Source organism: Lepidochelys kempii, chromosome 10 (genome assembly GCF_965140265.1).
Source record: "Lepidochelys kempii isolate rLepKem1 chromosome 10, rLepKem1.hap2, whole genome shotgun sequence".
Taxonomy (NCBI): Eukaryota; Metazoa; Chordata; order Testudines; family Cheloniidae; genus Lepidochelys; species Lepidochelys kempii.
In genome coordinates, this window is record NC_133265.1 from 70,088,585 (window position 1) to 70,113,301 (window position 24,717).

At 50.7% G+C, this 24,717-nt stretch overlaps 1 long non-coding RNA gene across 1 annotated transcript in view; it reads right to left on the bottom strand.

Moving 5' to 3' along the window:
* The window catches only part of LOC140895032 (uncharacterized), a 72,790-nt gene extending 51,030 nt beyond the window's left edge, over positions 1-21,760 (bottom strand). The window contains exon 1 of the long non-coding RNA XR_012154045.1: positions 21,513-21,760. This is a non-coding gene — a long non-coding RNA (uncharacterized lncRNA). The remainder of the gene's footprint in view (positions 1-21,512) is intronic.
* Positions 21,761-24,717: the final 2,957 nt, after the last annotated feature.

Genomic DNA, 24,717 nt, shown 5'->3' on the forward strand with positions numbered 1-24,717 from the left:
GTATTTGTCAGTTTTCCACTGAGGCCTGGGGACCTTGGCATGAGCTGGCACCTGGTCTGCCAGTGTCACAATAATTGCCCAAAGGACTGTACAATGGTTTCAATGGCTCCTGCACATGAGGGCTTACAGGATTGGCTCTCGATGTAATTTGCTTAGGAAATATAAGAGGGTGGGTAGAAGTGGCAAAATAGTCTAACTGGCATGTGGATTGGTTGCAAAATGAGTGTGATTGAAGTGACTCCTGTTATCCAGAGGAAAGAAATGGACTTCAGGTACATTGGGGTGGGGTTAAAGCAGGGAGTGCTGCTTTGTATTGCACCTATCTATTCATTGATTTTTCTGGTAGACCCCTTTCACCCTGTGGTGGCTCAGTTTTTTCCCCACTTCTTTCTCATAGTCTAGGGATATGCTGAGGAACTTCAGGTGGACTTTTAGTTATCCTGCAGGGGAAAATAGGGTTGTTATTATTAACACATAAACTGCGCTTATTTGGCCAAATCCTGTCAATGGGGGTTTAATATTCCCATCACAGGATACCAATACCTCAATGAGAGTTCAATGGGATTGTTCCCCCTCCACAGGATACAAACAGGGTTGCAGAAATTTTGCCTTTGACTTCAATGGCGCAAAGATTGGCACAAGTCTCACAGGCACACAACACCAGATCACTGCAAGATAGGAACATAGGAAATGCCATATTGGATCAGACCCAAGGTCCACTTAGTCCAGTATTTTGTCTCTGGCATTGGCTAGCACCAGATGCTGTAGAGGAAGAGGTAAGAACTCTGAAGTACGGAGAGGTGGAAAAATCTGTCCTCTTCATCCTGATGCCTAAACATTAGAGATTGACTTTAGCCTGAAGCATGAGGTTTAATAGACTTGAGCCTCATGCAGGAAGTTCCAAAAGTTGTCATCATTCATTATGAAAAACTCTCGATAGTCTTGATATCCAGGTAAATATCCAATTCCTTTTTGAGTCTTGTTAAGTTATTGGCCTCAACAACTTCCTGTGGTAATGAGTTCCGCAGCTTAATCACATGTTGTTTGAAAAAACATTTCCTTAGATGGTTCTGAATGTCCCACCTTTTAGTTTAACTGATTATCCCATTGTGCTTGTGTTATGAGACAGGGAGAATGGAAGTTCTTGATCTACCTTCTCTATACCACTCGTTACTTTATATATTTGTGTCATGTTCCATCTTATTCATCTCCTTTATAAGGTAAACAAGCCCAATCTTTGCAATCTCTCTTCATATCAGAGTTTTTCTAGGCCCTTGATCATTCCCATTAGCCTTTTCTTAACCCCTGCTAGTTCTTCACTATATTTTTGAAGTGGGGTGACCACTAGTGCACCCACTATTCCAGAGGAGGGTGCACCATTGATTTATATAAAGGCATTGTAATATTCTTTGTATTATTCACATCCCATTCCTTCTGCATTCAAGTTACTCTGCCTTACTGCTTACACCTGTTTCCTGACCAACTTCCATTCATCCTACCACTTACATTGACATGGCTGCTGAATTTCTCCTGGAGAACTGCCATGAGGAGTTGCACCCGCTTTCTCCGGGCCCTGAGTCTGGGAGCTCTGCACATGCAGGGAGAATGGGGTCTCAGTGTTGAGATATACAAGGGGCGCCTGGGAGTAAAACATTGATCTTTGTGTGCAAAAGAGCGCGTATAATTCAGAAGGGCCGCACTTTTGCTCGTTTGAGCCAGGTCATTAGAATGAACATAACACTGAGTTATAAAATGCAATGCCTTTTCTCCCCTACAGTAGTGGTTAAAGTGGAAAGAGGAAAACAGTCAGGATTTTTTTTTAAATGCAGAATGCCCATTACTAACCCCAGTGCATAAGGCCCCATAAAAAGGTCTCCTGGACCATCTAGTCTGACACCCTATATTGTGCAGGACATTTCCTTACATTCATCCCTCTAGTGCTTTATCTGATCTCTTCTCCAGCCTCCTTGTCGTGAGGTTCCTTGACTTCTTCCCTGGGGACCCTATTTCAAGGCCTAATTGCTCTTGCAGTTAAGAAATATCTTTCTTGTCTAGTCAGAACATTTCCATTTTTAGCTTCAGGCCAATACCCTGTGTCTTATGATTTCCAGACCATGTGAATAATTCCTTCCTTTCCTAAAAGGAATTCAGATGGTGCAGTGCTACCCTCTTCCAACCAGACCCCTCCTCCCCATCTGCTTTATTCCAGTCTCCCCTCTTTCTGCCTGCCCTTGGGAGGACGCCTATCTAATCATGCAGAAAAGGGTGCAGAGCAGGGGCTGCAGAGACAGGGGATGAGGAATGGTCCCCTCCCCCTCTCCGTCTGCCTTCCTTGGTGCCCTTTGACTGCAGGCCCTCTGCTGCAAGGGCCTGTTATCTGGTGCTGATCTGTCCCTGTACAGCACAGGGTACACACAGAGCTATCTACATCATTTATCAGTATCCCTCTCCCATTGGAAGGATCCCAGGGCACAGCTGCAGCCAAGGAGCCAGCGGCAGCCCATGCTGCAGTGGTGGAAGGAGTCGAGGGCAGTCGGAGGAAGTGAGTGCAGTGTGGTATATCCCAGCCATTTCTGCTCTTTTGGCCTCGCCCCTAGAGCCTACATGGCACCACGACCAGGAGGCAGGGTCTGCAGAGGAGAATGCAGCCCACAGGTGGCTTCAGGGGGCTTTCTGATCAATGAGTCCCTTTTCATGTTTGACACACGGCCAGAGGTCAGTGTCCCATATAAACAGGGCCCCGGCTGACCAAACTCTGCAGAGTAGTTATTGAGTGGGCCTTGGGTGATACCAGGGCACCTTTTTTAGCTGGCATCTGCCATGTTGCCAGAATTCGTCATCACCATAACTTGTTTTTATGAGCTTGGGCTAGGTGCTTTTTATGAGATAGATACAAATGGAGGGAAAGAAAATAAACACGACTCATAATGGCAAAAATGCCAGTAAATGGGAAATCTCTTGTCAGTGTCCAAGAGCCTGAAGATTCCTGGGACTTAGGGTCATGGAGAGCACATGCAGCCCTGTGAGAGGAGTATTGCTATAGAGGTGTCGGTACTTTCACTCTTCCTGAAGTCAGTGGAGTTTGATATCTATTTTGTATAATGCCTATAATGTACCGGTTGTTGTTATTGTAACTTATTAATCTGTTGAGTCCAGTGTGCTTGGCGCTGCACAGAACAAGGAGACAGCTTTGGTATTTAGACAGTGCCCACCACCACGGGTCCCTGAGTGGGACCTCTAGGCGCTACTGGTCCAAATGTGTAAGCGTTCTTGGGAGAAGTGCCTCAGACTCAGCTCTTTCTCTGGCTGTCTCCTGTGAAGCCTGGCAGATTCGTGTGTTGTCCCGTATTTCAGGAGATACTCGGTTACGTCTTTTTAACTGTCATTCATTATCAAGTTATTCCTCCCCAATTTTTGATCTATCTTAAAAAGTTGCTATGGTCTATTTGAAAGAGTCCCCGGCTCTGAACCTCTGTATTCTGTCCAAACTGAGTGACTAATCAACCCCTCCTAGGCTCCAGCGACAAGAAAGAGACTAGCTAAATATGCCAAAAGTTTTTGCAGGACCTACCACAATACAATATTTTGTGCTCCCCCTGCTGGATGCTCAGCAGAAGCACACACCCAGACCCCATTCCCGAAGCCGCAGATATGAAACACTGCTGAGGTGGATGCACAAACCACACTGGCTGTGGCAGGACAAGACCTATTGTAAAGTGAAGTTGTCTGACAAAGAATCTTCAGCATTTCATAGTAGGGGAGAGAAAAGGGCAGAACTTGAAAGGAAAGAAATGGGATTTTCCAGCTTCCATTAAGTTTCACAAACAATAGATATTATAAAAATACTTATTTAAATATTGCTGGAGAATCTCCTTTTAATTTTTAATCTCCGCACATAGAACTCTCACTGGCCGAGTGGATTAAATGGCTATTCTCTAAGTAAAAATTTAAGTCTTGTGCAGTTGAAAGATAGGACGTATTCCTCTCTTTCTCTTTCTAGTGTATGTGTGTGTGCGTGTAAGAGAGAGAGAGAGAGACCGTGTATTATGTGTGCGTGCGTGTGAGAGAGCTTGTGTTTGTTTCAGACATGAGCACCGAGGGTGTGTGTGTGTAATTTATATGACTGTGTGAGGAGGAATCTGTATGTTTCAGTGTGCATATAATATGCGAGTTTGTATAATAGATGTCTTTGTGGATGTGTGTGTAGATGTCTGTGTACATGATGTGTGAGTGTGTATTATAGATGTATCTGTGTGTGTGATCTGTGTGCATGTGTGTATACCTCTGTGTGCATGATTTGTGTATATGCGTCCGTGAGTATGATGTGAGTATCTCTGTGTGAGTGTGTATATGTCTGTGTGTATGATGTGAGGGTGTGTATAATATATGTGTGTATGGTGTCTGTGTGTGTAATAATATAGGTGTGTATGATGTGTATATATGTATATGATATGTGTGTGTATATGTGTCTGTATACGATGTGAGTGTATGTGAGGTGTGTATGATGTGTGTGTGTGTGTATAATGTGTGTATGTGTGTGTGTATATGTCTGTGTGTATGATGTGTGTATACGTCTGTGTGTGAGATGTGTATATGTGTCTGTGTGTACGATGTGTGAGTGTGTGTACAGTATGTCTCTGATGTGTGAGTCTCTCTCGCTCTCTTTGTATATTTTAAACAAGCCCAGTGCAAAGCCAGTTCCTTTTTAGCCCCTCAGTCTGGGTTTTGCAGCTTGCTAGCCCAGCACTGCCAAGGCCTCCTTTAAACTCCAGGCTATTTGCTTTGGATGTGGAGTTTATAGTTTGGGATTATTCGTCCCCTGCAAGTTTTTTGTTAAGCAGCCCTGAAAGGACTCAATGGCTGGGAATACCATTCTAATTACAGGGAAGCACAGCTTATTTAGAAGATAAAAAGAGACTTGTAGTCTCATAGCAGCTCCTTACATCCCTCAAATAAGGAGCTCTAATGATGGGGTGAGAGCCAGTGAATGCCTAAAACAAACTAAAAAAGGAGCGAAAATAAAGCAGCTAGGGGCTTAAGATATATTAAATTACCCTGGTTAGGAATTTAGGCATGGCTCAAGTCTGCTGGAGAGGCTGGGGGGGACGGAAAGTGCTGCTATTCATTTCTGTGGAGAAGGGTCAGGAGGTCGGAGGAGTTCACAGGGCCTGGCTCTATTCTTATGCTAACAGAGAATACAAGCGCTGGCCTGGAAAATAGAAATGAATTTGCAATAATCCGAGCCCCTCTGTTTGCAAGGCGAGCGGCTCTATAGCTAATTGCCGTCCTGCCCCCCTACTCCTCAATGAGTGCAGTTATAACGATGCCCGGGAGATTAGACCCGCGGAGTCGCGCCCCCCCCCAGCCCCGCCCCTCCTAGTGAAATATTCTGAGACAGACGCTGCTGTTTGGGCTGGGCTGGGCTGCAAGGATCAGGCCAGCCAACTTCTTGAACTTTTCCAAAGTTAGCAGGGGATGGTCGGAAACTTTTTTTTTTTTTTTTGTAGGCCACCACTTTGCCATTGCCCACACAGCATCTCTAGCCCATCTCACACCCAGGGAGCGCCCCAGCCCGGTGCCCAGGGACGGGGGACAGGACACACCCTGCCGCAATACGGATACAGCTGAAACAAACGACACGGGGGGGGGGGGAAGCTCATACACGGCTCAGAGAGCAAACACAACAGGGGGACACAGACAGCAGCACACAGGCCCCAGCACACACACACACACACACACACACACACACACAGCACAAGAGTCACATCACCAACACACCGGTGGGACGCGCACACAGACCCCGCTCCTTGTCCGGCTCTCGGTTCATTCTCCGCTGGGAGTCAGCGCCGGGGTGAGGAAGCGGCCTAAGGAGCGCTGCCAAACCACGCGTACACACTGCTGCGCCCAGCTCCCGCTCCGGAGCGTTTCCTCCGCCCAGAGCTCGTTTAAACCACCCCATCCCTTGACACATATTTCCTGCCATGGCTCCCTCCCCCACGCGCCTCGATCTAGGCATTTACTGTTGGGGGTTTTTTTGCTCTTGTGGAGGGGGGGGGGGTTTGTTGGCGGGGAATGTGACTGCTCCCGCACGGCCCCAGCCGCTTTCAAAACAAAGAGCCCCCCGCCCCCAGCCCCAGCGCTGCAGGCGAAGTCCCACCTTCCTGAGAAAGCAGTCCGGCTAAGGCCTGCTGGAGGTGGCGGAAGCGGGGGGAGGTGGGGGAAGAGACTAGTGTAGACAGACAACCATTTCTGCAGAGCCGGGGCCAGGCAGAAAACCAGGGCAGAACACGCGCGTTCAAACAAGCCATCCACTCGGCTCACGTGCCCCGACACGGGCAATCAGGGGCCGGCAGCCACAGCCGGCCTGTTTACACGAGCTGCTCGCTCCCACCGCCCGGAGCCTCCGTCCCCTCCTCCCGCGCTCTCTCCCTCGCATCCCTGCAGAAAGGAAGGGCCGATGCCCGGGCCCCATCCTCGCTTCGCTCCCTCCTCTGCGGAGGGACGGGCTGAGCTGCTCGGACCGCCGGACGTTTGGGGCCGTTGGCTGTAAATAGCCCTTGGACGCCAGTGAGAGAGCGGATTCGAGCTAGTCAATGGCTTAGTTATTGGCGTGGCCATAATATAGTGCGCAAGGGTGGTCTCCCCTCTCCCCCCGCGCGCTATGAGCATGCAAAGGAGCTGGTAGAATCGATGTCTGCAGGCTGTCCCAGGGCTAGCATGCCTTGTGGGCTTTAAGGATCTACTCTGGGACAGCAGACCTGGAAAATGATCTGACACACCAGTCCTGGAAATCATCTTACATCCACGGGCAGGTCAGGGGCAGAATCACCCTTTCTCTCGAGTTACATGGTGTTGTCAGGAGAATTTGGGGGTGCCGAAAAGAACCCGGCTGCCCGGGACGCGAACAGCTCTGTCTAGAAATGCTAGTTTAGAAGGGGTTGCAAGAAGGACGTCATTGAAGCTGCAGGGGGGTAGCTGGTTCAAGTGCAGGGCCAAACGAAAACCATATAAAAGGCAGATACAGGTGAGGTTAGAAGGTCATCCACTGAGGTCTCCGTGCACATAAAATGACATATGGAGGGTGTGCGGGACAGAGGCAGAAGGCGCAATAGCTACAGTGATGTTATCTGTGTTGGGAAGCACTCTTACATATCACGATCCCTAGCTTCTTACCCTGAGCTTTTATTTAATTCCCATGTTAATTCATTACTTGAATCTACATGTGAGTCATCCCATCCAGCAGGACTCAGTGCCTATGATTACGTATAGAAGGGTCATAGTTTTGGTTACCATTGCACACTATTGTATCTCAGAGGCCAGTGGTCCTCTTTCAAAATCCCTCCTCGAGGCTCCATTTGGCTGAAAGATGACTGCGGACGTCCTAGTCTCTCAGCTAATTTTTGAGGGAATATTTGGTGCCTTTTTTGTAGTTTGAGGGTGAGAGAACGCGAAGTCTGTGCGAGGATCTGGCACCTCCCTAAAGATAGTTGAGCTCCTCGGATGCTAGTGGATGGATGATAGTTAAAAGCTGTTAAAACACCGACTGTCAAACCTACACATTAGGAACATTGTAATAAAGTGGGTAGAATTGCAATTAGCTTCCCCAGTTAGTTAAGAACCCTGGTAGATGGGAAATCGTGTAGCTGTATTCAAGCCACTTGAATGATTTTGGTTAATTTAATGTATATTCCGGTTTGAAAATTATATCTAACCCAGCCGGTCAGTTAGGAGAACCTGCGAATGATCTGAACTATGAATTCAAGGGCAATAAGGAGTAAAAAAGATTCCCAGCGGTGGCCCTGATATCTAAATAACTCTGATATAGTTGGCGTGCTCCCGAAACTTACAAGAGCAACTTTTGAGGGTAACCTTAGTGTTGCTGGACTGTGTGTCGCTGTGTCCATTTGCTCCTTGCACCAGCGCTAGCCTGAGATAGCTAGGAAGCGAAGGACACATGGGCTGAGAATAATCGTGGCATTTCCCCTGACGCCTTTTGAAACCCTCCTTCCCCTTGTTTCGTCTCTGATGGTGATTCCGCTCGCCCTTCTGGTTTTGACAAGACACACGAAAGGTGCGAGGTGCCCCGTTCCCGCCAGTAATTCTACCTGCCTAAGAAGCACACACCTCAAACCGTCTCTCCCCCGACCACTGAAATATCCTTTGGTGGGGGGGGGACCTCCCTTTCAGGAAATGCACATGTTTCTGGGAAGGTGTGAAAGCGACCGGTTTCGGTGCAAACAGGCCCCAAGCCGGCTGCAGAGCAATAGATGTAAAAGAGCCACCCCCTGAAACTGTGCTCCTTCCCCTGCCCTCAGCTAGTTCTGTTGTTCAGCACATGCAAGTCTCCTTGCCAAGCTGACCTCCTCCGCCCTACAAGTCTAATGTTGAATTCCCTGACAATGACCTTTATATATATCAAAATCTGGGGGAATCTCCTCTGCCGGCTTGCAGCCTTCCCAAATTCTCTCGTGTGCAGTTATTAGCACTGATAATATTTTAGACTTCAACAAACCCAGTCTTTAAAACAAAAGCTACCCAGCAGAGCCAGGCCCTGCTTTCCCAGGCAGTGTGGAGAAAGGAAAGCGCTCTTACAAAGAAGCCTGAAGAAGGATTTTGTCCCCTGACCTTACAGTGTTACTGAGACATCAGTGTGAGTACCAGGCTTGTCTGGTGTGTCTTAATTAAATCAATCTTCTTCTTGTACAGCCTTGTCACTCAATCGCCTCCTTTATGAAGGACAAGGTATGAATTCTGGGCCTCTTAGAACACTAGACACCCACGGAGACGGGCAGAGGGACAGTTCGCGTGTGCGCGCGCAGAGACCCCTATTTCAGCACCCTGGACAGGAAGGGAAGCAGCTCCTTCCTTTCAGAGAATCATCGACTATCAGGGTTGGAAGGGACCTCAGGAGGTCATCTAGTCCAACCCCCTGCTCAGAGCAGGACCCATCCCCAACTAAATCACTTTCCCCAGTGTTAGAGTGGGATCCCCTCTCTGTACGTTAAAACTCAGTACACAAGGAAGGGGAAGAGCGGGGATCCGGTGGGGTTATCGTCTTCGCTCCCGCACTGGGGTAGCACCCCCACCCCGAGAGGGAAACAGGGCCGAGGGAGGTTCCAGGCAGAGACGCCCAGCGGTGTCTGCGCAGGGGCTGGGGCCGCTGCCAGGGCTGACTGGGCACAGGGGAGCTGGGTGGATCACACCCTCTCGTCGCCCCTCCAGACTTCCTCTGCTCAGCTGCAGCCACTGAGAAGCCGAAGATTCCCACCCTCCGCGGGGAGCTGCAGAGCCCGGGCTGAAGGGAGAAGGCAGCAACATTAGCATTCAGGTCCCGTTCCCCGAGGCTGGACCCTCCTGGCTTGACATAGCTCTGGCAGGAGGGAGCTAGAGTCGGGGAGGACAGAGAACCCTTGGAGCGGCAGAGACACCAAAGGCAAAGGCTGGAGCTTGGCCAGGCAGAGCTAAGGGCCTGGCAGTATTTCCGGCTCCCAGCCACGGGCCCGACAGGGTGCAGCAAGGGAAGGAGCCGGGGGAAGGTTATGTTGTGGGGGCTACTCTGGCAGCAAAGGGCAGGCTAGTAGCGTGAAGTCTATTGCCCCGTTTTCCTGGGGATGTTTTCTTCCTTAGAAACACACATCTGAGATTCAAGTCAGGACCATCAATTGGTTATTTAGCCTCACTTCTCACAGCTAGGAGCCTGGTCCTCACTCAGATACAAACTTTCTTTCTTTCTTTCTTTCTTTCTTTCTTTCTTTCTTTCTTTCTTTCTTTCTTTCTTTCTTTCTTTCTTTCTTTCTCTCTTTCTTTCTTTCTTTCCCTCCCATAACTCCATGCAATTTACTATCGTGCCCTGCTGTTTTCCTCAAGGTTACTTCACTCCTAAAAGCCCACCCAGCCCAGCGCGCTGGGCAGCCCGTCCACTTCCATCACAGGCCTCCATTTTCCTCTCTCCCTACGGGGACTTGCAGAAGAGACAAAAACTTCCCAGCAAGTGACACGAGCAGCTGTTTTAATGGGCTGTTTAGGAGACCCTCTGTATTTGTCTTCACTGCTTTCCCCGGCTACAAAACTCTCTGCTGAGGAGCAAATCAAAATATTGTGTTTGGGGAGGGAGGGGGGGAGAAGAAAAGGCGCTTGTATTCGGCGCGGGTGAATGGTAGAGGCACAATGTGCTGTGTATCCCGGAGTGGGGGGATGCGGAGCCGTAGCCCGCTCCTTACGCCCTCCAGTTAGACAGTGAAGGGACGGGTAGCGGTTTTTCCCTGTTCATCACAGCCAGGTATGCAGGCAGGCGGCATAGGGAGGGGACTCATGTTCTGCCTTTACAACAGGTGGGGGGACCCTGATCCCTGGCCCTTGAGCCTGGTGCTGGCTAGAGCAAGCGAAACCCACAGGCTTTTCGGGAGAGAGACTTCCTAATCTCCAATATTTCCAGTAGACTGGTAATCAAATGCCTGTCCAGTACACAGCATTACAAAGACATGATTTTTTTTAACTAGAGCTCTAATAAAAGAAAGAAAGAAAGAAAGAAAGAAAGACTTCGACTTTTAATTACATCTCACTCAGACTATATATTTCTGCATCTCGCTTGAGCCGGATCTGCTTGAGAAATACTTACGAGCGCTGCGTTAACCTTCCTACCTGCCCTTTAGTCTGTAACCTAACTCAGGAACAAAACTTCAGTACTTTACCCCAAGGCATTTTGATAGCCGATTGCTCCGAAAAGTGCCGAGGGGATTGGTCCCTGAGATCCTTTTCGTTAAAATCCTAGTAGAGGCTTTTCGGATCAGAGGCTCTTAGGAATGGCTGGAGAGATGGATTTGGGGGAGTTGGGGTTTGAGGACTTTCGTCTTGCAGTGTAATGCAGATAGATGGACAGTGTGTATGGAAACATGATGTCTGCAGAATTACAGGCGTGGTATTTCCAGTAATAAATGCAAAACTCTTAAAACGCAGGTAGTAGGCAGTCAGCCCGAAGGAATTTTACTCTAGAAAAATCCGGTCTCAAGTTATATTAGGGGTGTATTTATAAATCGTTTATAAAGGGTTAACATGTGATTAGCAGGTGTTGTAGTAAATGGTTAAGCACTTGCTGTAGTGTCCACGAGATCGCTTTAAACCATCTATAACAGATTCGACCGGTCTGCATACAACCATCTGTAACGTGCCACTGGTGTAGGCATGTAATTGTTATCAGCTATTTATAAACGGGCATTTAATGTAAAGTGCTACCAACCCCCTCCCCGAATATTACACATCATGAGACGATTATATCTTATCAATAAGATCTGGATTATTTTTTGAAAGAAGGGTTGCTGCAGATACAAGCTGATGTTCTCTATAAATCCGTGACTGGTGTGAACTCTCAGCCATGACAAAGTAGTAACGTCCTGGTTTGGGGGAACTGAAAGCATCTTGGGATGGGTCTGAGACTCTGTGAATCTGGATCCTTTAAAGATACCCTGCTTTCTCATTACTCTCTACTGCGTCCTGTCCCGGCCCGCCTACTCGAGAACTGTGTCTCTGTTATCTCTATAATCATTGTGTCTCTATTGTTAACCTGATAAGAAAGTTTAGTGGGCGACAGGAATAGGTTAGTGGGCTACAAAGACTAGGCTACCTGCCTAAGCAGAAACCTTAGTGAGGCAGGAGCTATCCAACACTTCAATCAATCATTCAGTTCAGTTAATAAAGAGCATCCTCGCTTTATTAATTCGGAGGCGACTGGGTATCTGAACCTCGCAAAATTAGGAGGAAAGCGAGTCCGATGAGAACAGCTGATGGGAATGAAGGAAAATCGATAGCACCGAATTGTGGTCTCAGAGTTGAACCAAAATCCCAAATAAGCAGGGCTTTGAAAGAGATCGGGCGCCAGCTTAATGAACTGAATCTTATTACTACACGTATACCCCCCACACTCCCTTCTTTGTAATATTGTTTTAATAACAATTGTTTGAGACCTTGAAAATTTAGTTTATCCCCAAATCCAGGGATGTGTTTCCCTGTGGATATTGGTCCCGATCTTGGTTTCATTGCAGCTGAATCAGTCAAATGCAGAAATCAGTGGGAGTTTTGCATGAATAAGGAGAGCAGGATCTGTCCTATTGTGTGTCTGGAGGCGGACTGCGCCGTTCACACGTGTGTCTCTTTTGCTGTGTGTTTGTTTGTGTCTAACTCTCTATCCATGTGTTACTGTGCATTTGTCTACAGGTCGGTGTGTCCGGATCCCTTTTGCTGCCTGTCTGGTATTTACCGAATTTTCTCACAGGATTTAATTTTTAAAAAAATAAACAATCTTATTCCCATAACCTGCATATTACTGAACGTTTCCACACTGAAACTCTGCATTGTCCCTTAATGGATGCTTCGTTTGGAGGTTTAACCTAATAGTTTGTCTGTTACAAAGACAGAAGCCCGGGTTATTACGCAGCTGGCTGTTCTGAAGCGCTTTCTGATCGTCTGAAAATTATATTTCAGTTACATTTAAAAATCCATGTGCCTATTTTCCAGTTGTCTGTTGATTTGCTGAGGAGGAGATCCTATTCTTACTAGTTATAATAGTAATAATAATCTATTCACTCTTTCTGGAAAGTATTTTCGGTTGCAAGAATTCATTATGGAAGTTGCTTCATGTATTTCAGACACCTGGACAAAATACGGAAAAGGATGTGGACACGGGAGGGTTGGTTTTTTTAAAAAATTGTTTTAAAAACACAAATAATTCGCCTACTGAATCTTTTCTTTTCTGGAACGCATAAAAGGGCTTGTACAATTGTATTTCTTAGTGGAAGCCAGGACAGACTGTATTTTCAGTGGAAACACGTGACACCCAAACTAAATATGTTTCTAAAGGAAAGCTACAAAAGTCTAGGGGAAAGAAATGCAAGGATAAATATATATTTCGGTATATTGTATACACCTAATATACTATATATCCTTCTCACCTTATTAAGGACAGTACGTCTATTGACTACGTGTGTGTATACTGCCCATAATAGTCTATGTATAATAACAACATCATCTTACACAACAAAGGGTTGACATTTACATGCAATATATAATTGTCAATTGCAAATCCATCCTCAGAAAAGTATAAAGTCCCCGGTTTATAACGTCCTGCAGATCTCTACATACTGTTGTTCCTTGTTTACAGAACTCCTGCTTTTACGTTTTACGTTACGCTTTCACCCCCACTGTACTTTTGAAGCCCACTCTTCCAGCCGGCAAAGCAAGAGAAATTGGGAATTAAAGGCTCCGTCGAAAGCCTCGGTGATTCAGAAACCGAATCTGAGGCTGAAGGGGGCAGCTGAATTATTGCAAACGAGCGAGGCTGCCCAGTGTAACTGGGACCGGGTAACAGGACTGGACCACTTTGTGTGGGAACCTGCAAAGTTTCCAGCTAAAGCGGGAGATAAAGATACACAGGTACACATGCTTCTGCCAGGCAGAGAGCAGGAGCAGACAGACGGGTATATAGGAAAAGCCACGGACAAGCTCTGGACAGACAGCGAGAAGAGGGGATCTTTTTGTTGCAGACCTTATAACGTAGGGTGGCTGCTTTAATAACATTCCGATAAATAAATAGCCACCATTGAACTGCTGCCCTTTATGCCTCTCCTATTACAGCAGTTAAAGACGCCACTACATGAAGAAAAACGGGTTTATTTTACAACAAGCCTCTACAGTGTGTGTGTACACGGAGACCTGCTGCTTTTTTGATATCTGGAACAGGGGAATCTTGTGGATTGGTTCGGAGGGACTTTAAGAAAAGGGCCAGTTTCCCAGCACAATGGGCGCTAAGTACCGTCTAAATGGAGGCTGGTGTTTATTCATGAGCAGGTACTTCGGCGATTGCTGTTAAAATAGCCTGTGTCCTCTGCCTGCAAAGGTACTTAAGCCTGAGCCGGTGCAGCCGAGAGGGAGCACAAAGAATGCAGCCGTGTAGAAGGGAGAGTGTTGATGGAAGGTTAGGGCTGGGAACACACAGAGGCATCAGCGCTTTGTTCTTCCTTAGGGGCCACTTCCCCTTAACTGGAGGTCTTAGCCCAGAAAAGCGGTTCCTGTTCATTAGGAAGAAATTCGAAACGCCCCACGCCCAATCGGCACCTATTCACAATGTGGCGGAGAAAGCCCCGAGTGGGCAAGGGAGTTAAAGACCCTTTTCTCCATTTTCGAGGAGAACTGGGATTGGAGAAAACGGTGGGGAGAAAAAAGAGGGCCTATGGGCGTTTGGGTAGATTTCCAGTGGGGTGAGATTTCCAGTGGGCTTTTGCCGCCGGACCCTTTAAGGAACTTTCTTTTGCCTCTCCCTTCCCCGTGTTGCGTTCTTTATATGTATGTGTAGGGGTCCCCCATGTAAGCCACAATATCTGACTGCATTTGAGGGGGATCCTCCACCCCCAACCCACTGCACGGGAGGCGTTGGAAGACAGGAGCTCGTGCTCTAAGCACCTGAGGCAGGGGGACCTTCCCCTTCCAGGCACAAATTGTATTTTCTGCTCTAGCTCCCCGCGTACTTGTGGGTTCGTGTGCGCCGCACACCTATAGGTCGCGTGTGCACGCGTCATTTTGTGGGTCCAGCGTTTGTGCTGCGAGGGCGGCGCGCTTGCGTGTCGGCGCCCTAGTTGCGAGGTGAGTGTGTGACCTGGGGTTGAGGGCGCTTAGTGTACAACACCTGAGTGTGCTTGTGTACCGAACGTGTGCTCCAGTTGTGTGTGCAATGGAGCCGCGCGTGCATCCTTCCTGCAGGGTGACGTGGACTGAACAGTGCCCAGTGTTCTGCTAATAAGGGGGTTTAATCAATTAGTAGTCCTGCCTCTGAACCAGAAGATGACTTTTAAACCTTCACCCGTGCTCTCTCCCTATCATCTTAGCAGGGCTTCTCGGCTTCCTGTTCCCCACGGCTGCTTTCCCACGTTTTAATCCCTTTGAACTCCCTGCATGCGGTTATTGTCACCTCCAGAAGAGCCTGAACTAGGGGGGTTATGGTAGGACAAGCGAGATTACAAATCGTGGTGAATGAACGCTTCTCTCCAATAATTCCCCGGGAAGGAGTCGTGTCAATTAGAAGCTTTCTTCCCGTGATTGACATCGGAGCCAGGGTGTTTAAATGGCCTATCAAGCTAAATCTTTAATTGTGCAATTAATGCACATTACGGCTTATTACTGAAAGATGCAGCACTTCAATCAATAACACAAATAAGGGTGAGAATGAAAGGAAACCCCTCGTTGTGTTTACGGAGTGAAGCAAGGTCCCTCTGAGTGCCCTGGCTGGGAAAAGCTACAGCTACCCTGCAGCCAGTGGCAAGTAAAGGGAAGCCTGGCCTGAAAAACAGTGTGACACTCTTTAAGAACGGCCATCCTGAGTCAGACCAAAGGTCCGTCTAGCCCAGTGGCCTGTCTTCCGACAGTGGCCAAGGCCAGGTGCCCCGGAGGGAATGAACAGAACAGGAAAATCATCCAGTGATCCATCCCCTGACATCCACTCCCAGTTTCTGGCAAACAATGGCTTTAAAAGCCAGTGCCTCGCTAAAGGGTCGTTAGGAAGGCGCAGATCGCAGGGTGCTGGTGAACTGGGTGGCTTTGGGGTGTGTAGAGGCGTGGTTGGCTGTCTAAGGGGTGCTATGTACATGCTCGTTAGGGAGGATTTAATCCTCTGCAGATCCAATTGTGCCTGCGTGTGTGGATGGACGGATGGATGGAGAAGGATTTGAACCAGTTTCCCCAGCCTGGAGTTTCCCAGCACTGGGTTCTGGCCTTGTCTGCAGGGTGCAGGACCTGAGTACTAGGGTCTCGCGGTAATGTCATGTCAGTCACGTTTGCCTCCAACTAAGCTTTGAAAGGAAGGGATTTTTTTACAAGAAATATGGATCTAAATACATAGGAAAATAGGAAAGCGATGCAGGAACTTGTAGGCGCCGCTTGCAATCTCCTTTAGCAATGGCTGGTGTTTGTGTTTTGCATTAACACATGCTGCACTGCGCACCCAGGCAACCCCCTCCCCCCATCTGCCTGTATGTTAATAGCATGCAAATCGCCTCATTTGCATGTTTATCTCTGTCAATGGGAGAGGGAAGCGGGCGAGGTAATATATTTCCCACCGAAAGGAGCCCCCCACTGTAAGCGACTGGGAAGGAGGCAAGGCTCGAACAGCTGGATGGAGGTGGGGGGACGGACGACAGAGCTGCCTTGCGCGTGTTCTGATTCGGCAGCCCCTCCTGAGCAGCCCTGTGCCTGGCATAGCAGCAGGCACCTGCTACAAAATGGCTGCCTGGGAGGGGAAAGGGCTCTGCTCGCCCCTGGACAGGATGCGATTGGGGGGCATCGCACAGCTGAAGGAGAGGGGAGGCGTGTGCACGTCCCCACGGGAAGGGAGCATCCCATCGCCGAGCCTCGGCCTTCGTCTGCTAAGAGAAATCCCTGATCTGACTGGAAGGAGCTGGTTGTCTACAAGGTGCAGCTCCCTCCCACGAAAACCCAGCACAGGATTTTGTATGAAAGCAGCCAATCAGGGCTTCTCTCCGTCCCCCCCCCCCCCCCCCACGAATCCCTGCCAGAGAAGGGAGTTCAGGCTGATTTGTAGTTGCTACTGGAGTCTCTCCCACCCTCACCCCACCTTGGGCATGGGGCAGATGGGGGAGCGCTGAGAACGGAGGAATTCGTGACCAGTGTTTCCCTGAGTTGGATGAAGTTCAGTCTTTTCTCCTTTTCCATCGTGGTGGTCTCAAAGTGGCGCATTCCTTTATTTTCGAAACCGTTTGTTTCAAGTGTTTGGCGTCTAGATTCTCTGTATTTTGACGACTGTTTTAAATGCAGGCGTGCCAGGAAAATAAATAAACCTTAGAAACTCCTAATTCCTTTCTCCTGCGGTGGTCACCATGGAAAAGACCTGCGATCGCATAAGTAAATTACAGGCCTGTCCTTAACATCCCTGAATAAAGAGGTCAGAAGTTTGGGGACGCTTCTACCGGGGATTTGTTTGTTTTTAAAGAGCAAAATAGATGCTGAACTTTTAGAAGGAAACCCTTCGAAAATAGCCCCATCACTTTGATCATTCAATACTTAAGAGGGTGTCAGGAGGAAGTAAAGATCCCAGGAATGCCATCGCTTGTTGTTTTTCAGGATGAGGGTTTTATAAAGACAGAAGGGGGGGGGGGGGGGAGATGCTCTTTGCTATGTTTAGGAAGCGCCAACACTACAGTGCCCTTCTGCTGAGATTTCAATCCTTAGTCACAGCTCAGAGTGCAACAAAAGACGACTGCGTTTGAAATGTATAGACCACAACAGCCATGCCTCTGGGAATACAGAGGAATGGATCCATCTATCTAGGGAGAGGGCTAATAAACGCACCGGAGCTGTAAATGGCACCTCGTTTAATCGATTGGGTTGAGACATTACACTGAATTCCTGTCTCTCCATTTCAAGTGACCCGTCCCTATGGCACGAAGACGGGAAAGGACTTTTCCGGTAGAGCTGGGGGAGAGGGAGGAATTCTGGTGCGGTGGCCGACAGTCCAGCCCCCCACTGTAATTGGAACAGGCTGTAATTAATATCCCAGGCTCTGGGCGCTAGAGGACGGGTGCCATGCTGACCTACGCGCGCCCCACTCATTCATCGCTTCGGGAACATTTTTAAAAAAACAGTCACCGCTAAAGAGGAACATGCATAGACAACACATGCCAAGCCCTTCGCTTACAGCAGATGTGTGCCGAGTCCGTCATATATAACACTCCCCCCGAAGCGTTGGTATAAGTATACAACCCCACCCCCAGAAATGGGGATGTATTCTACCCATCAACCCCTCCCCCCATTTCCCTCTCTGAAGTGTGTGAATAGGGTACCTGAAACCTCTGTCCAGAACTGCAGGGCTGGCTGTCCAATCTCTACAGACCGATCCTTCTAGAAATGTGGGCACACTCTACAGAATAACCCATACACCTAGAAATGTGCGACTCGTGCATTTAGAAATCCCGAGAATTGTGGCTAGTTGGCACAGACTACTCCACTCCAGAAATATGGGACTACAACCCGTGTACCTTCCCCCGCCCCCCAGAAATGTGGGAACATTGTACAATAGAATTCCTGAAATATGAATGGACTGTGCAGATGAATTCCCACTGCAAAGGTGGGAATACTGTCCATAATAATATCCCAGAAATGTGGGGACATCGTACAACATAATTCCGCAGAAATGTGAGTGTACTCCAGTATAATGCCTCTCCTGAAATAGTCCACCTAAAAAGGTCACTATATTGCACACACAATGCCACGGAAATATGCGGATATCTGTTTAAATCGCCCAGAACTCGTGTTATACTTGTTTTAACAACATACTGCCATCCAGAGGTCATCGATACACCCCAGATGAGTGACTAGGGTACTGTAAAGCTTGATCGCCCCCGGAAATGTGGCTGTAACCTCCTACTCTAGGTGTGGGTATTTCTCCATGGCCCCCAGAAGGGCGAACAGCTCCACTTTTCTTCCATTGTGGGGTTTGCTCTTAGCAAATGGATACAAATTACCCCAACTTTAATTTTTTAGGTTCGGTATTTAAGGAAACAGACCACTTTTAAAACAGATTACAATTGATTTTTATTCCCAGTCTGGGGTTATTTTGCAGTCTGTAATTCTCTGGAAGCCAGTAATTCAAGTCCTGCAGCTTCCTCATGATCTGGCTCCTCTTCCTCGGCCCCACGCAGTTCTTTTTGCTTTATTTTTAACAGCTGCTCCTATTTACTGGTTTATCTTTATTTACAGTGTTTTTGTGACTTCCTTTCCTTTTCTCCATTTTGATGGCTCGGGCTATGAGCCAGGACGATACAATGTCCTGGTCCTTTCCTGAAGCGTCTCTCTCTTTTTTTTTAAGCTCCTAGAATATTAGGGAGGCGAATGGGGGGAAAATCCAGCTGTATTGATCGGTCTGTAGGATTTTTACTGATCAGGTTGTTTTAGTGCTCACCAGACATCATCCGTGCCAGCCAATCAAATGCCACCTCTCATAAAGCCCACCTTAGGTTGTTTTTGTGTTGAAGGTGCTCATTGGGATTTTCAAAACAAATACATGACAGGAAGGAAAGGAGCTAGAAAGAAACTAGAGCCGCAGAGCCGAAGTGTAAGGTTCGATGGAGGTAACCGGGGGTAGCATTGCAGAAGGCTGCGGTTCCGTTCCTGCAGGGTTTCTAGTAGCTTTAGCCACCCACCAGAACCCCATCTTGCCTGTTTGCTATTTAGCATGAGAATTAGTGGGTTTGCAAATGCACCTGTTCTTTCTCCCTATTCCATGGACCCCCCCCCCCCGCCCCAAAGTCCATTCTAGTAGCAAATAGTCTCATCTCAAGAGAGAGAAGCTCTTGGTGAGTGTTCAAGGGTCTCTGGACAGCGGGGCGGCTGTTAGTCCGGTGTACCCTGATAGACTGGAGTAGCGAAATGTCATCTCTAGCTCGATGTCAGCGTGTTGGTGTCCGCGTCTGTGTCTATGTAAGTGTAGCTGCGAGTGTGTATTTGCCTGGGTAGATGTCTCTGGTGTGTCTGTGGGTATATGTTTGTGTGTACGTGTATAGGCGTTTCCCTCCCCAGTGCTATGGCCCGAGCTTATGCAGGGCGCTCTTTACATTAACCCTGCTGTGCTGTGCCCGCCAGCCGCAGCAGCCGCAAGCCGAAGCCAGCTTTTGCAGGGCGTTTTCAGCAACGCCACGGCAAGGTCCAGGTTTACTTCCCAGCTCTCAGCAGCCCGGCTGATCTCACGGGCATCGCCACCAGGCACCAATACAGAACGAGCAGGGCCCTGGCGTTTCTTCTTGTCAGCAGGAAGGGGTGGGGGGACTCCAGAGGAGGGGAGGGCAAAACATTGGGCTGATCGGGGGGGGGCCCTCTGCTCCCCAGTGTTTGCAGGTGACAGTCACATGACTACTGCGCACCCCTTACTGCGCTGGACCCAGCTGGACTCCCGGCGGTCAGAGCTTCTGTCCCATGCGGGTGTCAGCAGGAATCTCACAGCCCTGAACTGTCTCCTCCGTCCGGGAGCAGCCATCTGACTTCCGTGGGACAGGGGAAGGGGGCTGCCGCACAGACAGGGGGCTAAAGAGCCACAGGAGCGGCCCTGCCTTTAGCTTCCAATATTCGGCCTGGGGTTGGTCTGCTTCTGACATGCTGCTGCTGTCTTGTGGGCAACCATTGCATGAAAAGGACGTCTCCGCTCTAGAGCAATAAGCAAACCGTCTACGGTGTGTGCGCCGCGGTGTCACGCACCGACAACGATCTACCATCACTCGCCAGGACTGTCTAGCCCTCCAAACAACCATGTGCAAACATTTAACCCAAACAAGCAGCTTCTGGCTGCAGAGGCGCTGCTTGCACAGAAAAGGCAAGTGCGCTTTGACCTCTAGTGCGCTCCGGGGTCCTGCCCCCCGATGTGTGTCACGGTTCGGTTCTCTGGTCGGTCTGGAGGCCCCCTGCGCGGCTGCGGTTGAAACTGAAGCCCGTTTATTCCGCTCCCGACTTTGACAAGGGTCTGCAAAGCCACCCGCTTGTTTGCGGTGGAGGCGGAGGAGGGCGCGCGGAACCTCCGCAGATCGCCTTATCCCTGCATCTCTCCCCGGCTCGGGTGGCTCAGCAAAGGGGTTTTAGAGAACGCCACTCGCTAACACGCCCAGTGGGGCTTGTACCAAGGCTAAGGCTGCGCTGCCCCCCCCCCGCCTCCCCCGGGTAACCCCGCCGCCTTGCAGCGGGCACCGGTCTTTGCTTTAAGGAGCTCAGTTCTCTCTCTCCCCTCACTGGCTGCGCGTATCTGTCCCCGGGACAGTCCTGACCGCTGTGACTGCTGCAGGGGGTGGTCACCTCCTAACCAGGGGGGCTTCTGAAGGGGAGGCAGAAGTAGCCGCAAGTCTCTGTTTGAGCTCCCAGCTTTAAGTAGCAGGGGGAGGGCGGAGAGCCGGAGAGCACCAAGCGCCCTGGGAACCTGGGATCGCCACGTGTACTTACTACCGAGCGCTCCGAATTGCAACCACCCGGCTACAGTTTGCAGCCAGAGGCTTCGTGCGCCCTAACTTGTGTCCCGCCTGCTCCCCTGTCCCGCTCCCCCTTCCCCTGGAAGCAGCCAGAGGAAGTGGCTAGCTGACCCGGACCCGTCAGGAGTGGCGCGGTGACACCAGCCCCTTGTAAGGCGACTGGCTGAACCCAAGGGGTGAGAACTTTTTTTGTAGACGCGGCCATTGTGTCACCAAGACACTTCATTATTAGAGCATCAGCTCGCGAGCCCCGGCTCCGTGAGTTGGTCCCGGGTCAAAGTGTGACACTTAACCAAATAGCAACCGCCAGTGACTTTTGATTTATGCAAAACGGGTGTATTGCCTGCCGCTTAAGGGGGGAGGGGAACCCCCAGAAATAGGCCTGAGACCGTAAAGTGCAAACCTGTCATCGCTAAGCCAGTCTGCAGCTCAGAAAGTGTGGCATCAAAGAAAAAAAGAAAAAGAAAAAGAAAAAAACACGACAAGTAAATGCAAAGTTCTTCTTACCTGAGCGCAGTCCCGCGTCTGCCTTGGCTTTGGGAAGCCCCAGAGAGAAGAGCTGCTGAATCTTTCAGGCTTATTCTCTCCTCCTGCTAGCACAGTGTCTTACAGACTTTAGCAGCAAGTTGTCTCTAGGGGCTTTGGAAGCTTAACTTTGAGAGCAAGCCCCTGAGTTCCCGTGTAAAGGGACTCTGGGTCATGCACTAGGGGACTGGCATGACACCCCTGAGCCCTTGTAGCAGGGAGACGCGCACTCCCCGGGAAATGTATATATGTAGAAAGAAGGGTAATTTGAGTGCTTTTACCAAGAACCAGGGTTGTTAAGTTTGCAGTCAGGCTGCTAAACGGTGCCAAGTACAGAAGGGAGGGAGGGCGGGCGGGGGCGAGGGGGGGAATAAAGAGCAATTGTCAGAGGCGAACAAAAGGCGGGGATGGAAAGGAGCTGAGAATCCCATGGCAAAGCCCGTCAGCGCGGACTTGAACTTGGGACTTTGTCTGAGAAGCCGGGGAAGCGCTCTGAGCCTGAGAACCTGGCTGGGATCAGGGCACCTGGGGGTGCTCTGTCTGCCTGTGCTGGAGGTCGGGGGCGAGGGTCATGCTGGGTCACAGCCCCGTGGCAGCGTGTAAGGCTAAAGCATTGAGAGACACTCACCCCAAAGTCAGGGTGTGGGGAACACGGACCCTTCTCCCACAGCAGGTTCTACTGGGGGGCTGGGGGGGGGGAGAGACCTCCACCACCACCCGGGACGATTTCCACACTCTTCTCTCCCCACCCCTCCCATCTCCACCTGATTCATCTACTGGCTGCTGTGAAAAGTGGGGTGAACTCAGCAGGGCCGAGCCCTCCAGCGCAGCTAGACCCATTGCCTCTCTCCAAGGCGCCTCTCCCGGGGAGTGGGGGCACTCTGGCCCCCTCTCAGGCTCACACCCAGCCTTGGGGTGCTGGCTTCTGAACCTGGGCAGAAGCGATTGTTTGGAGGTGTCACAGGACACAGAATTTTAGCCCATAGGTTTGCTAAGACAGCCAGGCATATGCCTGGCCTCTGGGGGGCTAAGGCCAGGCGAGACTTGGTTCTTGGGGGGGGGGGGGAGCTGTAAAAAGCTGCCGGGGCTGAGCTGGCCTCTGGTTCTCACAGGCTGGGTCCCAGGCTGGATTCTCTTCACGTCCCAGTCTGCTCACCCATTGCCGCTATTCAGCCCCTAATTGAACGTTAATGGCAGCTGCGGATGAGGTCATTGGAGCCGGCTTTTCTCACACATTTTTCATGCAAATCCGCGAAACTCTAAACAAATTTGAATAAAACCCCCCTTTGTGCGGGCCCTGTATGGGCCGCGCCGCGTGTTTTTCCCTGGGCCCGTCGCGCCGGTCTCAACAGAGCCCGGCCAACTTTATCTGGGGAGCCGGAGCAGGTCACCGCGGAGTGTTGCGTATCCTCTTTCTTTCCCCGGAGAAAAGGGATGTCTGGAGCCGGCTGCAAACGGCCCTTCGCGAGGAGCCGCACAATGGGGCTAGCGGGGGGTTGTTCCGTTTGGGCTATAAATAGTGGAAGGGGCTTGAATCCCTGCCATGGGCCTCGTTAGGATCCTTCAGAGGAAACAAGCCACCGAGCAGGAAACACGTCCAACCGCGGCGGGGTTTGTTTGGCAGCTGGGTGATGCGTGTGATGGGAGGCGCGGGGCTGTCTGAGTGTCAGGGGTTCATAGATCATAGGATATCAGGGTTGGAAGGAAGGGACCTCACGAGGTCATCTAATCCAACCCCCTGCTCAAAGCAGGACCAATCCCCAATTTCTGCCCCAGAGCCCCTAAATGGCCCCCTCAAGGATTGAACTCACAACCCTGGGTTTAGCACTGAGCTATCCCTCCCCCTCTCTTGACGCCCCCGAAGCCTAAACTCCACGTGGGAACCTCAGGCGGGCTCCACCCGCCCTGGCCCTGGGCGAGCCTTCGGCTCAGCCTCCGAAATATCCGCTCAGCAATACAGCCAGACGCGGGCCAGATTCCCCAAGCCCCCGTGAGCCGGCCCTGCGGGACTGAAAGAGGGGAGAACATTCGCCAGGGCTGGCCCTGACTCTCCCTGTCCCCTAGGCACCCCGCGCCCGTCTCCTGCTGGGGACACGGCGTGTTTCTGGTGGTCTTATCGCGGGGATGAAACACCTCTGGGGCCGGATCCTGCAGCCAGGCCCGGAATGGGGGTGTTAACCACGGCCTGCCCTAGCCGGACCAGCAAGCCTGTAGCAGGGAACTGAGACCTGCCGTGTTTATCAGGCCCCCGCACAGCCCTCCCCAGAGAAGCGGGCCCCAGCGTGAGTTGGCAGCGGGCGCTGATGTTAAAGGCACTGGGGGGGGGGGGCATTCCTTCCCCCCCCATGCATTGCCACTGCCCAAGAGTAGGGGGACGCCAGAGCGGTGCCCTGGCCGGTTTGCCCGAGCAAAGACTGCAGGGCTTGGTCTCTGCTGAGCGCCCTGTTCGCGCAGCCCGGGGAGCTGCCCAGGTGAGATGCTCGGTTCTGCCCGCCCTCGTTCACCCCAGTTGAGTCCCGGACAAACCGACCAGGTGACTGCGCTGGGGAGCCCCGGCAGACCTGGGGAAAGGCTCGGTAAAAAGCAAGGCAAATGGAGCCATGTGCCAGGTACCAAGGCGGGGGGACTCCCGCCCTTAGGGCCCCCTTGGGTCAACTCCCATGTGGCCACATCTTCATCGCCTCCCTGAGCGGCCTCTGACCGCTACCCCCATACCCCCTCCCCCGCCATGCCAGGCCCAGTGCCAAGGACCCCTGGTGAGGCTCTGCACCCCAGCGTGGAGGCCTTCAGGGGTGGCGCAGGCCCTGCACAATCCGGCTTTCCAAGGGGCAGCGCTGCCGCCAAAGGGCTCAATTCGGGTCTGGCGATTCCTAGATCCCCAAGTGCACTTGAGGGCCGCTCTCCCCGGCCTCTAGGGCCACTGAAGGCAGGGGTGGGGGGGGCGGGTAGCACGCCCGACCCTCCTCCCTGCAGGCAGGCTTCATCCTCCTCCGTATTTGGCTTGGTCTTTCGCTTCAGAAGCCAGGCTCAGGACCCACCCCGGCTCACAAGCGTGCGTGGCTGCAGGGCACCCCCCGCCCCCCGCCGGGAGAAGGCCAGGAGTGACCAACGGGGGGTTAAAAATACAGAGAAACCGTGTTAGCTAGAAATCACCTTCCTCCTGAAAGGGGGAGGGATAAGAAGCCCC